We start from the raw sequence: 16,127 nt of genomic DNA on the forward strand, positions 1-16,127 counted from the left end.
CTTTTGCGCGGGCGAGGACAGCTGGCTGGCTCGCAGCAACAACACATCAAGAAATCCTGGCAATTCAGACGCCAAAGATACTAACGGCAGACCACGTCGCAACAGACACAAGCGCCGCAACAACGGCGACAACGCCGAAGACACGGCAGTCAATGCTGGATTCAGTGGCTCTAAATCCGGTCAGCGGAAATGGCCACTCAAAAATAACAATTCGGGTCCATCCAGTCTGGACCGCATACTCGATCGCCAATGCCAAATTCATGGCACCCCAGGAACGCCAGCCACCCATACCAACAGAGAATGCTGGGTCTTCAAACAAGCCGGTAGGGCAGGCGCCAAAAACGGAGAAGGGAGGTCTCAAAGCGATGATGGCGACGAAGAGCCCAGATCACCGAACACAGGAGGGCAAAAGAAATTTCCCCCGCAAATCCAAACGGTGAACGTGGTAAACACCACCCAGATTCCCAACCCGGACCGGATACGCACCCTTAGGGATGCCGACTTAACGGAACTAGTCGTCCCACAATATAAACTAGGGCCGGCCACCTTCAACCGGACGGATCGTCCGGTTAACGCCAATCAGAGCAATCCAACCGCACTAGTCCTCGACCCAATAATTGACGGGTTCCACCTCACACGAGTCCTTATGGACGGAGGCAGCAGTCTAAACCTGCTTTACCAGGACACAGTGCGCAAGATGGGCATCGATCATTTGGTGATCAAACCCACTAAAGCCACTTTCAGAGGCATTATACCGGGTGTGGAAGCCAAATGTACAGGCTCCATCGCCCTTGAGGTAGTCTTCGGATCACCAGACAATTACCGTACCGAAGAGTTAATCTTCGAAATTGTCCCTTTCCGCAGTAATTATCAGGCACTGCTCGGACGAACCGCGTTCGCTCGATTCAACGCGGTGCCACATTATGCCTACCGTAAGCTCAAAATGCCCGGTCCACGCGGCGCCATCACGGTTAATGGCAAGGACAAACTTTACTTCGGCATCAACGAATACACCGCTGCCTTAACAGCAGAAGCAACGAGCAGCACCTTGCAGCCGAACCTTGAGTCGACGGCCAGGCTCTCGGACACCGTCAAAGGACTACGAACTACTTCGTGGCAGGATAGCCCGGCTCGTTTGGAGCTCAATTAAACACTCCGGCGAAGGCCAGGACAGGCCGCACTCAGCGGCTCAACCGCTCTCCGGCACGCAAACATTTCTTACATTTCCTTCGCAGGTTCACCTTTGCGCCGACCAGGACGGGCGATATGGAGGCAGCTCGAACGCGCAAGGGAATCCTTAGATATTCCTCGCGATGACCATCCGACTATACTCCGGATCCGCACACAGCTTCTTCCCCCCTGGCCTCAGCAGGTTCCACAGTCATATTTCCTTTTTATCACATTACATGTACTTATACGCATCGACGTACTATTCAAATACAACATATGGATTCATATGACGCTTATCTGCTGTTATTTCTTATTAAAAATTCTTTTGTTAAGTGGCATACCGTACACCACGATATGCCTTCAAATATGCCAGGGGCTTCGTTTTACCCATAATACGGCAATAAAGTCCGAACACCCTCACGGAAGTTCGGCACCCCGAACCCATAGCATTATATGCATCAGCTCCGAGTCATGTCTTGGGTCAATAGTTGGGTTTGCCCGGCTCCCACGTTTTGGTACCTTACGTTCCGCTATATCGGCTAAGGTAGCACTGGGAGAACTACTGCGATTGTGTCCTGGTTCTTCCGGACGAGCACCTCAGTAGAGAAAGCCGAAAACTGACTGTCATGATACGGCGAGAGCTGGTCAGCTGTTCGAGAGGTTGTAAAATCTTTAAGGATTTCTCCCGCATAATGCCATAACCAATGCAGCGTGCGATGGATCGGGTTTTTCTTCCGATCAGGTGCTTATAGAGCCCCTCGTGCGGTCTTCCGAACACCAGGGGCTGCGCCTACCTTCCTAAAGCTCCTATGGCTAAGTGAGAGCGATAAAGCCCTATAGTCTGATTGCCTGGTTCGTTGTGCTGAACACCTCCTTCGAAGGACCCAAAACTGGGATAAAGAGTGATCTGGTCTATCCCGAACACCCCCGTACTTCTTACGTGGGGGCAGAAGCCGACGACTGGCCACCTCTCAGGATTAATATATAAAATGGCCGCGCAGGAGGATAAACTTTTATATAACAGGCAATAAATAATATAAATGACCTTGTTCAGACATTACAAAGGACAACATGATTTGCATTCATGGAAATATAATGTCCTTGGTACATAGCTGCGCTGCAAGGCAGGATCCTTTCAGGACACTCTCATAATATAATTCGGGCTTGCGGTGCTCCTTCCCCTCTGGGGTCCTTCGGTCATCAGCTTTTCAGCATCCATCTTCCCCCAGTGCACCTTTGCGCGGGCGAAGGCCATTCGCGCACCCTCTATACAGACCGACCGCTTGATGACATCAAGTCGAGGGCAGGCACTCACAAGCCGCTTCACGAGCCCGAAGTAGCTGCTTGGAATCGGCTCGGCGGGCCATAGCCGGATAACCAGATCCTTCATGGCTAGTTCCGCCGCCTTATGCAGTTCGATCAGCTGTTTCAGTTGATCGACAAAAGGCACCGGATAATTCGGTGCCAAATACTGCGACCAGAAGAGCTTATCCGCAATGTTCCTTTCTTCGGCTCGGTAGAATTGGGCGGCATCCGATATGCTGCGGGGCAGCTCGGCAAATACCCCTAAGAAATCCGAATTCAAAATTAGAAACATAATTGTCTCCTCAAATACTTGCTTTACATGGAAAAAGCCTTACCCACCGCGATCTTCCTCGCCTCTTGGATCCCCTGCAGGGCGCGTTGGGTTTCCCCCCGGGCTTCGCTCGTGGCCTGATGCGCCTTGGTGAGTTCGGATTCTTTCTCCGTTAAACTCTGCTCCAAGGTCTCGCATTTCTTCACGGCCTCTTGCAACTCCTCCTCAGCTTTAATAACCCTGGCCTCGTGCTTCTCACGAAGAGCCTGCTCTGTGGTTGCCTTTTTCTCGGCCTCGGCCACAGCTTTCTTAAGAGCCTCGACTTCGGTCATCATCCCTGGCGCAAATCATGAAACATATTTCATCATACCAAAAATTCATTCGCAATAAACGCGAACAAGACTTGCGCATACCTTGTTTATCTCCCAACTGCATTTTCAACTAGCCAAGTTCTTCTTTGGCCTGCTCCAGACTTCGATTCAGTCCGGAGACCTCCGCAGTATGAGAGGCAGCAGCCGCTACAGACGCCTGCTTATAACAAAAGAGAAATAGATGTCATCCAATGAGTCTTCCTGCGAACATACAATTTGATCCTCTTCCGGTTCTTTCTTTCACCGAACAGTGTATCAGGGGCTACTATCCATACCATGACACTCTTCGAAACCTCATAAAACATACCTCAAAACCTTTTATAAGGCTGATACAGGCTTCATTCAGTCCACTCTCAGCAGACTGAATCTCCTCAATCACCGCACCCATAAGGGCACGGTGTTCATCGACGATGGAGGCGCTCTACAACGCCACCAACAAAGCATCCGACACCTCCGGTTGGACAGAGGTTGCCGGTGAAACAGGCATGCATCCTCCAGCTGAGAGAGGCTGCCTGCTTGATTCTGGAGCCGTATTGGTCTCCGGAATTGCATCCGGCTGGGAGCCGAATTCAAGATGGCCCCCGACGTTAGCTCCCATGGGAATTTTCTCCCCCATGTGTCCGGCCTCTGAAGTTTGACCTCCAGGCGCCGCCTTCACGGTCTTTTTCTCTCCTCCTTGGCCGGGGTCCCTCTGGGACAAAGCCTCGATGTTATTCACCTGTTTGGAGGAAGGGGCCTTCGGGGGCGTCCCGCTCTCCATAGCATCCGAGCTCAGCGAATCCTCTGATGAGGATTGTTTGATACGAGACCTCGCCGGACTACAAAAAAAATGGCTTAGGTTAAAATATTATGCCATGATGAGTTCGGACGTATAAATGTACTCAGATTCAATATACTCACGAATTCACCAGGGGCCGGGCCCTGGGATCCCATGCCGGGCCGCTGTCGGCGGCGGCAGTGGACTCCTCCGGAAGAGAAGCTTTTCCCCTTTTGGGCGACTCGGCCTCCAAGTGTGCGGAGGCCGTCCTCTTCTTTCTTCCCCCCGCAGGGGATTCATCTTCCTCCTCCTCCTCGTCCTCTTCATAGGTGGAACGGGCATCAGAGCCTTCGGATATTGTGTCCGAAGTGCCGCGGCGACGAAGGCCGCCCCGGGTCTTTTTGGCCTCCTTCTCGGCCGTCTTCTTCGGCAGCTTGTAAGGCGCTGGGACCAGCATCTTCGTCAGAAGTGGGACAGCTGGTTCTTCGGGCAGTGGGACCGGACAATGGATCCGCTCCGCCTTCTTCGTCCAGCCCTAGGAGAGTTGTGGAAAACACATTAGGCGCTTCCCTTGGGTTATGGGGATAAAAAGTACGATGACTTACCGAACTTGCAGGGCGGGACAGTTGGTACCCGCGGTCTTCGGCGGAGTCCGGCCATGATTTGCTGGACTTGAAAAGCACCTTCCAGATGTCCTTGTGCAAGGAGCCGAAAAGCTCTCGCAGGGTTTGGTGCTTGGCCGGATCGAATTCCCATAGATTGCAAGGCCGGTGTTGACAAGGCAGGATCCGGCGAACTAACATCACCTGGACTACATTGACAAGTTCAATGTTCTTGTCTCCCATATCTTTCACGCGCGTCTGGAGCGCCGACAATTCGTCGGACGAGGACCAGTTCAGGCCCTTCTTGACCCAGGATGTAAGCCGCAGGGGGGCACCGGATCGAAACTCGGGAGTAGCGGCCCAATCCATGCCGCGCGGCTCGGTGATGTAGAACCACTGCTGTTGCCACTCCTTGACGGAATCGTTAAAGGTGCCTATTGGCCATGTAACGTTGGGCATCTTGCTCACCATAGCGCCCCCGCACTCGGCGGGCATGCTCACCACCCACTACCTTGGGCTTCACATTGAAAATCTTCAGCCATAAGCCGAAATGTGGCGAGATGCCGAGGAAAGCCTCGCACACGACAATGAATATCGAGATGTTGAGGAAGGAATTAGGGGACAGATCGTGAAGATCGATCCCATAATAATACATGATGTCGCGAACGAACGTGTGGAGGGGAAACCCTAGCCCGCGGACAAAGTAGGGAGGAATACAACCCTCTCATGGGGTTCCGGAGTAGGGACGATATGTCCCGCCGTCGAGAGACGGTGGCTGATTTTCTTGGCCAGATACCCGGCCTCCCGAAACTTTTTGATGTCCTTCTCCCGGACAGTAGAGGCCATCCATTTGCCTCCTGCTCCAGATCCGGACATTTTCGAAAGGCCTTTGTGGACAGAGAAGATGAACGCTTGGGCGCTGGAGCTCGGGCGGAGGGGAATGGATCGGGAAGAAGAAAGCGTGGGTGCGAATGGGAGTCCTTATCCCCTTATAAAGGCAGCAGGGATTCTGCGCCTCCCCACTTGCCTGGTAAAACCGCTTGTTCCCCCAAGCACCGTAATTGATGGCGCGGTTGGGTTACCCACACCCGTATTGATGAGAATCCCGTGAAAAGAGGGACACGATCTCTGGTTCGACAAGACGTGCCAACAAAACTGCCTCGCAACACGTGCAATGGCAGGCTCAGAAAAACGGTTCGTCATGACCAGATCATGGCAGAACGCTCAGCAGATTAGATTTGTGGAAATATTATTCTCTCTACGGTGGTATGTGGAATTTGTTTTGTAGAGCCGGACACTATCCTTGTGTTCAAAATCTTCTATGGAATATTCGGAGGAGGAACCCGCCTTGCAATGCCGAAGACGATCTGCGCACCGGACTCATCGTCATTGAAGCCTGGTTCAGGGGCTACTGAGGGAGTCCTGGATTAGGGGGTCCTCGGACAGCCGGACTATATACTTTAGCCGGACTGTTGGACTATGAAGACACAAGATTGAAGACTCCGTCCCGTGTCCGGATGGGACTCTCCTTGGCGTGGAAGGCAAGCTTGGCAATACGGATATGTAGATCTCCTCCCTTGTAACCGACTCTGTGTAACCCTAGCCCCCTCCGGTGTCTATATAAATCGGGGGGTTTAGTCCGTAGAATAACAACAATCATACCATAGGCTAGCTTCTAGGGTTTAGCCTCTACGATCTTGTGGTAGATCAACTCTTGTAATACTCATATCATCAAGATCAATCAAGCAGGAAGTAGGGTATTACCTCCATCGAGAGGGCCCGAACCTGGGTAAACATCGTGTCCCCCGCCTCCTGTTACCATCCGCCTTAGACGCACAGTTCGGGACCCCCTACCCGAGATCCGCCGGTTTTGACACCGACACTAGCCACTAGCGCCTCCTCCCATGCAAGATGTACACGAGGTGAACACCGGGTGAATATATCTTAAACAGTAGTGGCAGGCGTGCATGGGCGAGGAGGTGGCGGAAGCGCAATGGAGCCAATGCTGGCTTGCATCATTGGCTCAAGTGTGAACACATGTTATCAATATTTTGACAGTATCAAGAAAACTTTTGAGTACAAATCTGATTCTACAAAATATGTTCAGGTAGGATATATGCATAGAATTGAAAGAGGCATGCAATCTGGAAGCAAATGGCTTAGATCAGAACATAAATTGAGACTTTGTAAAAGAAAAATAAGCCTGTAAATTCAAGAATGTCAGACGATGCTCTTTCTATACCACTATACTTAATAGTGGACTTGGTAGAACAATCAATAACCCTGTAAAATCAAGAATCTACGCGGTTGAAGATATTTGATAAATGGCCCCCAATGGGCAACTTCCAAACACAACCATTGCTAAATTAATCTTTCCAAGAACGGAACCGCATATACCAACTACATCCTTTATCCAACTGTATCTCTTGTGTGATTTTAGATGACCTTGAGAACAACAAATGATATGTTATGCATGCAAGGAAGTGATAGATGGTAAACTCATTACAATGTATAATAGTTTCTCAGTACCAAGCACCGGCTAACTGGATAACAATGTCAATGGCAATTTCTCTTGTCCAAATAGCTCACAAACTATTAAGTTTTTGAATTAAGTAATGAACCATAGTAAATGGCCATTTGGGCTATCTAAAATCATGGAAGAATTTTAAAAGTGTAATTTCCAATGATATAACTACTAATGTGAAATTATCAAGCATGGTTTGAGAAAAAAATCCACATGACCATTTCTACAAATTGCAACGTTTTTAGAATTGAATTCAAGACCTTTTAGTTAGGAAGCAACCACAACATAAACGAAGTGATATACTTGTGTCACAGATAGATCTATAATATCTAAAAGGCAACAAGTTAGACCAGTAGACTATAGTCTATAGCGAAAATAAGAAAGAATAAATACATCCCCCATTTTAGCCCAAGATGCGGGGAAGAAATGGGGATGTCCATTGTGTCTTCTTGTCCGTGCCACGCAGGATAGAGATCACGCCTACCTACATTGGGGTCACTCGTAAGTGACCTTTCACATGTCCCTCCCACCTCTCGCCGTCCGAGCATAATCTAACGCACCACGCTCTCCTGCAGAGTAGGATCTGTTGGGAATCGTTGCATGGAAAACAAAAAAAATTCTACGCACACGCAATGATCTATCCATGGAGATGCATAGCAACGAGAGGGGGAGAGCATCTTCATACCCTTGAAGATCGCTAAGCGGAAGCGTTTATCAATGCGGTTGATGTAGTCGTACACCTTCACGATCCGTCCCGATCAAGTACCGAACGTACGGCACCTCCGCGTTCAGCACACGTTCAGCTCGATGACGTCCTTGCCTTCTTGATCCAGCAAGAGGGGCGAAGTAGTAGATGAGTTCCGACAGCACGACGGCGTGGTGACAGTGTTGGTCAAGAAAAATCTCCACAGGGCTTGGCCAAGCACTACAGAAACTAGATGGAGGATAAACTAGAGGGACGGGGTTGCCGGCACACGGCTTGTTGTATCTTGATGTGTCTTGGGTGCTAGCCCCGCCCCTCTATTTATATATTGAGCCTTGGGGTCGAAACTTGGAGTAAAAGCTTCCTCAAAGTCGGTTTTGCCCGCAAGGAAGAGTCCTTCTCGGACTTTCAAGACCAGACGCCACAGTCCTTGGCGTCTGGCCAAGAGGCCATGGGCCAGGGTCTCTGGCGTTTGGCCCCCTGGCATCCGCAAAACTCCTTTTGCACCGACCTAAAGCCCCGTGGGCTTTACCCCTTGGCCGAACCATATCATCCTATATATCAATCTTTACCTCTGGACCATTTCAGAGCTCCTCGTCATGTCCGTGATCTCATCCCGGACTCCGAACAACATTCGGTCACCAACATACATAACTCATATATTACTATATCGTCAACGAACGTTAAGCGTGCGGACCCTACGGGTTCGAGAACTATGTAGACATGACCGAGACACCTCTCTGGTAAATAACCAGTAGCGGAACCTAGATGCCCATATTGGCTCCTACCTATTCTATGAAGATCTTTATCGGTCAAACCTTATGACAACATACGTAATTCCCTTTGTCTATCGGTATGTTACTTGCCCGAGATTCCATCGTCGGTATCTTCATATCTAGTTCAATATCGTTACCGGCAAGTCTCTTTACTCGTTCCGTAATACATCACCTCGTGACTAACTCCTTAGTCGTTTGCTTGCAAGCTTATGATGTGTATTACCGAGAGGGCCCAAAGATACTTCTCCAATACTCGGAGTGACAAATCCTAATCTTGATCTATGCCAACCCAACAAACACCTTCGGAGATACCTGTAGAGCATCTTTATAATCACCCAGTTACGTTGTGACGTTTGATAGCACATAAGGCATTCCTCTGGTATCCGGGAGTTGCATAATCTCATAGTCAAAGGAATATGTATTTGACATGAAGAAAGCAATAGCAACATAACTGAATGATCATTATGCTAAGCTAACAGATGGGTCTTGTCCATCACATCATCCCCCTAATGATGTGATCCCGTTATCAAATGACAACTCATGTCCATGGTTAGGAAACCTTAACCATCTTTGATCAACGAGCTAGTCAAGTAGAGGCTCACTAGGGACATGGTGTTTGTTTATGTATTCACACATGTATTTAGGTTTTCGATCAATACAATTCTAGCATGAATAATAAACCTTTATCATGAGTAAGGAAATATAAAATAACAACTTTATTATTGCCTCTAGGGCATATTTCCTTCAGGATCTCATTGACACCTCCGTCCCGAGCTCTATGTGTTCCTTACCACATCTCCAAGCTTGCTATTTGCTCCTAAGCTCAACTCCACTAGCTCGAGCTCGCCATCCACCCCACCACCCGCATTGCATGCTAAATAAAGTCAATTGACTGAACTGACTCGAGGGGTAAACATCTCATGACGAGGCACAACTTATCATATTTGGCATGTATTTGATGGCATCATTTTGTATCACTTTTTACTTTGTGTTTTTGCATCTTGGTCATAGGGATTTTTATATTTTGCCATGTTCAGTGCCCTTTTTTCCTGGTTTCGCCAGGTTCCAAAGAGGCAGGATATTTTGAGCATTGATCGGAAAAAACCTATTTTGGGTGTAAAATATGCTAATGGGACGTCTAAAAGCCTTCCATACGAAGATTATGAGCATGTGGAAGAAACCAGGCGCACTTGGCATCCCAGAAGACTGTGTACAATACAACGACACCCGCTTGTACCAACATTCGTACCGCACAACACCCCTCCCCCTGGTCGACTACTTCAACCCGGTGTGATCGGATCTCTCACGGGACGAACATAGAGAGTCCAAATCATGAAATGAAAGCAAAAGACCTCACCTTTGGAAGGGATTCAGAAGGGGAATCAATAGAAAGGCACCACCATGCCATACCCTTCAATCACAAAGACTACGACATCAACCATCATCATCATTCACATCCTCGACATCAGCTTCTTCGTTCATCTCGTTGTAATCCCAAACCGTAGTGTGGATTCATAAGCATTTCACTCCCATGAACACCTCGATGATGCTCTATGCGAGGAATATGAAATTGTAGCGAGAACTTAGATTTTTTTTCTTAGTTTCATTTTTTTCTATCGAGTCGATAGGTTAAACCATACTATTAAGGGGGCTCTAAGTGAAATCTGAGATTGAAAACTTCGTGTGTAGGCTCAATCCAACTTATTTCTTCGAGTGAAGACTTGGAAATCTCCTATGAAGCAGTTCGTTTAGCTTTAGTGTCGAAGAAGAAGTTCTTCGGGACACCTTAGTGAAAGGTTCTCGCTGAGAAGTTGGATGAATTGTTCTGCAAGTAAGTCCAGTGATTGTGTATGAAATCCGACCGTTTCACCACATGTCCTGTGTACGTTGGGTGGCCCTTGCCTCCAGTGGTCATTTCAGCCCTCGGGATTACTCCCGACTATAAATAGCAATGACACTCCAACCATTTGCAAGTAGTTGGTTCGAGTAAATTCACAAGTGTTGTATCACCAATCCATCCTACCGAATAGATTGTGAGAACCCTAAGTGCAGAGAAAACTAGAGCCTAAAAACTGCTAAGTGATCAAGTATCATTGAAGAACTTGATCTAAGCCTAACTTAACATGCTACTCTTGAGGACTGCACATCCTCTAGATGGCTAGTCTCTATTCAAGAGCACCCAAGAGTAATCGTGGACTGCTGAGAATAAGTCTTTGAAGGTCTGGAGATCATGTTGAACATCTACCATGAGTGACTGGGCATGTCTGAAGTGAACTTAGCTAAAGGAGAATAGGGTGAGGACTCTTGTGTCCTATGAGTTTAGGCTCAACCCCTCCAACCAGACGTAGAGTTATGCGAGCAAATCAAACTGGGCCAACAAACCGCATTGTCTTTGTCGAGCTTACCGGTTCTACCTCTTAGATCTGCTTTACTTATTTTATGATGCATGTGTTTGGTAGATCTTCCCATGTCTACCTTCTTTGTGATCACTTCAGAGGCTTTCCTGAGAACTAATCAATTCTGATGAATGCTATTATGTTTAGCTTTATTTTGATTCAACAAGTCTCAGTCTCTAGATGAGTATGAATAGAGTTATACACAATGATCTTACAACTTGGAATTTCTCTTACAACGATGATGACGAGATGAAATGAATATGAAGGTGGAAGAACAAAACAAGAAAGATCTCTGGTGGTTCTTCTTCTTCAAATCTCTTCTCTCTCTATTCTGAATGGAGTGGCGTCGGCTAGGTCTCTCTAATGCATGAATGCCCTTCACAAAGTTTGTTGTTGTAGACGAGGGGGAGCCAGCGGCGCCTGGTATGAGCGCTTGCGCTTGTACTGTTGACCGTCTTGCGCTCTATTGCCATTGGTGCATATCTTACCAACATGGGAGTTGCTCGAACTGACTTGATTTTGTACAATTCTCCTTGTTTCCTTCTATAAATGATTTTTCCTGCCAAACAGTGGAAAAAACAAGTTTTCTTCTCTCTTGAAGGATTAGCGTTAGAAATAACCAGAAAATAATGAAAATCTGATGAAAACCAAGTAAAAACTCCTTATAAAAAGTCACAAATTCTTGACCCATCAGTCGGTGTCTAGCAAGTTGATCGACAGATCCCCCAAAATCGATCTTGGGGGCTACTTGTGCCCAAGCGTCGCTACTCGGTTCAGGTAGTTCTAGAGGAAATTCGAACCTTAGGTCGGCAATGTTGCCCAACCTGAGTCTCGAGGGCTACTTCATTGACGTTTCAATAAAAAATTCTAAGTGCAATGAACAATCTGAGGAGATTCGATCCTCAGGTCGGCCATTCTGCCTGTCCTGAGTCTCGAGGGCTACTACACATCAGTTCGATCTAGTTCAAGTCTACGAGGGGGATTTCGATCCTCGGGTCAACTTTTCAAACCGGCCCGAGTCTAGGGGGCTACTGGACAACGGTTTTAAATAATATGTTATAACCTAAGGGGATTAGATCCTCGGGTCATCCATTCTACCCGACCTGAGTCTCTGGGGGCTAATACACTGGCAGTTTCTCCTAAAGTCCTAAATTACACGACTAGCATCCCACTTTGCGCCAAACCGAACTGCAGCTTGAAGGCAAGGATACGTGGAAGTGCGGAATTAAAGCTAAGGACCTACGCTGAAAACCGTATTCTAGTTCCGATCCACACCCCAAGGGTTGGCTATATAATTCTACAGAGAATAAATTGCATCAATAAGGAATTTTATAACTGTTTTGCAAGTAATCAGCTCGTGGGAGTCGGCTTGGTAGAAAAACTTTTTCACAGAGGTCGGCTATCTTTATCTACATCAAGTCCAAGAGGATAGTCGCCCTGCATGCCACGTGCGGCTTCTCCAGCATCCTGGTTAGGCATCGAGGCCTAGTGCGTCACGTCATTATCGACCTCTACAGAGCAAGCCAATGCATCATCGACATTTTTTCATGTGTCCTGCAGGAAATCATCCTATGGAGCCGGCTTCGCTAAAAATACATTCCGAGGAGACTGACCATCTACATCAACAATTCAAGACTGGAGGCTTCTTCTCACTTCAAAAGCAGTCCGACTTGGTGGCCGGTTGTGAGCGGATGGTGGTGGGGAAGTCCCGTTTTACCAGTTTCAACACCAGTGACCGAAGATGATGTGTAGTGCTACTTGTGAGCTGCGTTGGGATTTTCCCCAAAGAGGAGGGGAGATGCAATACAATAGAGATAAGTATTTTCCTCAGTGAGAACCAAGGTTTATCGAACCAATAGGAGAATCACGCAAAGCCTCATGAACAACACCTGCACACAAAAGCAATACTTGCACCCAATGCGGGCAAGAGGGTTGTCAATCTCGTTGAACTCATTACTTGCAATGATTGAATCTTGTATAGGTAGATGGATAAATTGCAAAACAAAATAAAAGAAAGAAAATTGCAGCAAAGGAATTTTGGTTTCTATAATATAATTAAAGTAGACCCGGGGGCCATAGTTTTCACTAGAGGCTTCTCTCTCGAACACATAGCATATGGTGGGTGAACATATTACTGTTGGGTAATTGATAGAAAAGCGCATAGTTATGACGGTATCCAAGGCAATGATCATGTATATAGGCATCATGTCCGAGACAAGTAGACCAACTTCTTCCTGCATCTATTACTATTACTCCACTAATTGACCACTATCCAACATGTATCTATGGTATTAAGTTCATGAAAAATGGAGTAACGCCTTAAGAAAGACATGAGTACACAAAGTAAACCCAATCAATATGAATAAACCCTGTCGTTTTATCTTTAATGGCAACAATAAAAATACGCGTCTTGTCCCCCTTTGTCACTGGGATATAGAGCACCGCAAGATTGAACCCATCACAAAGCAACTCTCCCACTGAAATAAATCAATCTAGTTGGCCAAACCAAACGGATAGATCGGAGAGAAATACAAAGCTATAACAATCATGCATAATAAAGTTTTGAAAAGACTCAATTACTTCTCATGAATATTTAGATCATAAACCCACAATTCGTCAGATCCCAACGAACACACCACAAAAGAAGATTACATCGGATAGAACTCCAAGAACATCGAGGAGAACATTGTATTGAAGATCAAAGAGAGAGAAGAAGCCATCTAGCTACTAGCTATGGACCCTAGGTCTGTGGTGAAGTACTGACGCATCATCAGAAGGCAGCAACCATGATGTAGAAGCCCTCCGTGATCGTTTCCTTCTCCAGTAGAGTACCAGAAAAGGCCTCTAGATGGGATCACGGAAGAAAAGAAACTTGCGGCGGCGGAAAAAGGGTTTTAGGTGGCTCTTTGTTGGTTTCCCAACATTTGAGAATTTATAGAGGTGGAATTAGGCCAAACGGAGGCTCATGGGGCCCACAAGGTAAAAGGGCGCCCCCCAAGGCGCGCCCTGTTGCCTTGTCGTCTCATCAATTGCCGGCTGGCCTCCTCCCAAAGCTTGTAGGGTCTCTCTTGTCCAGAAAAATTCGTCAAAAAGTTTCGTAGCATTTGGACTCCGTTTGGTACTTATTTTCTGGAAAACCAAAAACAAGCAGAAAACAACAACTGGAACTAGGCACTGGTTTAATAGGTTAGCCCCAAAAAATGATATAAAATAGCACAAAAAGTCATATAAAGTAGCCAAGAATTGTAATATAATAGCATGAAACAATAAAAAAATTATAGATACATTGGAGACGTATCAGCATCACCAAGCTTAATTCATGCTTGTCCTCGAGTAGGTAAATGATAACAACGAATTTGTTTATGTGAAATGCTACCTAACATGTGTATGATATAATCGCTTTTAGGGTATGAATATCTAGATCTGAATGAATCAAAGCAATAGTCCATAATTTGATATAAAGACAACAATACTCAGGCATACCAACAAACAATCATGCCTTTCAAAATAAAAATTCTAAAGAACACTATCCCTACAAAATCATATAATCTTGTCATGCTTGGTCTTCCTAACGCAAAGTATTAATCATGAACTATCCCAATGACAAGCCGAGCTATTGGTTCATACTTTTTAACGCGCTTCAACTTTTTCAACCTCACGCAATACATGAGTGTGAGCCATGGACATAGCACTATGGGTGGAATAGAATGCGGTGATAGAGATCAATAAGGAGAAGTCAAAGAAGGTAGATAGTCTCACATCGTTGGAGCTAATCAATGGGCTATGGAGATGCCCATCAATTGATGTCAATGCGAGGAGTAGGGATTGCCATGCAACAGATGCACTAAGAGCTATAAGTGTATGGAATCTCAACTGAAAACTAAGTGGGTGTGCATCCAACTTGCTTGCTCATGAAGACCTCGGGCATTTGAGGAAGCCCATCATCGGAATATACAAGCCAGGTTCTATAATGAAAAATTCCTACTAGTATATGAAAGTGACAACATAGGAGACTCTCTATATGAAAAACATGGTGCTAATCTAAAGCACAAGTGTGGAAAAGGATAGTAACATTGCCCCTTCTCTATTTTTTCTCTCATTTTTTTGTTGGGCTCTTTTTGGCCTCTTTTTTCGTCTGGTTCCTCCTCCCGACTTGTTGGGGAATCATAGTCTCCATCATCCTTTCCTGATTGGGACAATGCTCTAAGAATGATGATCACCGCACTTTTATTTACTTACAACTGAGTATTACAACTCGATAACTGGAACAATATGACTCTATATGTATGTCTCTGGCAGTGTACCAGGATGTGCAATGATGCTAGCGTAACATGTATAATAATGATGAAGGTGTCTGTGCCACAAATACTATGTCAGCTATATGATCATGCAAAGCAATATGACAATGAAAGTGCATGTCATAAAAACAGAACGATGGAAGTTGCATGGCAATATATCTCAGAATGGCTATGGAAATTCCATGATAGGTAGGTATGGTGACTATTTTGAGGAAGATATAAGGAGACTTATGTGTGCTAGAGCATATCATATCACAGGTTTTGGATGCAAAGTTTGCACCAACTCTCGAGGTGAGAAAGGGCCATGCATGGTACTGAAGAGGCTAGCAAATGGCAGAAAGGTTAGAGTGCGTATAATCCATGGACTCACATTAGTCATAAAGAACTCACATACTTATTGTAAAAGTTTAATAGCCCTCGAAGCAAAGTACTACTACGCATGCCCCTAGGGGGATAGATTGGTAGGAAAGACCACCGCTCGTCCCCGACCGCCACTCATAAGGTAGACACTCAATAATAGATCATGCTCCAACTTCATCGCATAACGGGAGAATATACGTGCATGCTTCAGGAATCACAAACCTTAACACCAATATTCTTACTAAATCACATCATTCACTAGTACCCCCACATATTACCATCTTAATATCGCAAAACTATCGCAAGGAATCAAACTTATCATATTCAGTGATCTACATGATTTTTTATTATATCCCCCTTGAATACTTAGCATATCAGGACCAAATTCATAACACCTGCATATTGCCATTACTATTTATTAGACTCTCAAAAAGATATAAGTGAAGCATCAGAGTGTAATTATTTATTTAAAATATAACCACCGCCGTGCTCTAAAAGATATAAGTGAACCACTAGAGCAACTACCTAGCTCAAAAGATATTAGTGAAGCACAAAGTATTCTACCAAATCACGAATAAATGCGCGACCCTATCA

The sequence above is a fragment of the Aegilops tauschii genome, chromosome 1 (genome assembly GCF_002575655.3).
Source record: "Aegilops tauschii subsp. strangulata cultivar AL8/78 chromosome 1, Aet v6.0, whole genome shotgun sequence".
NCBI lineage: Eukaryota > Viridiplantae > Streptophyta > Magnoliopsida > Poales > Poaceae > Aegilops > Aegilops tauschii.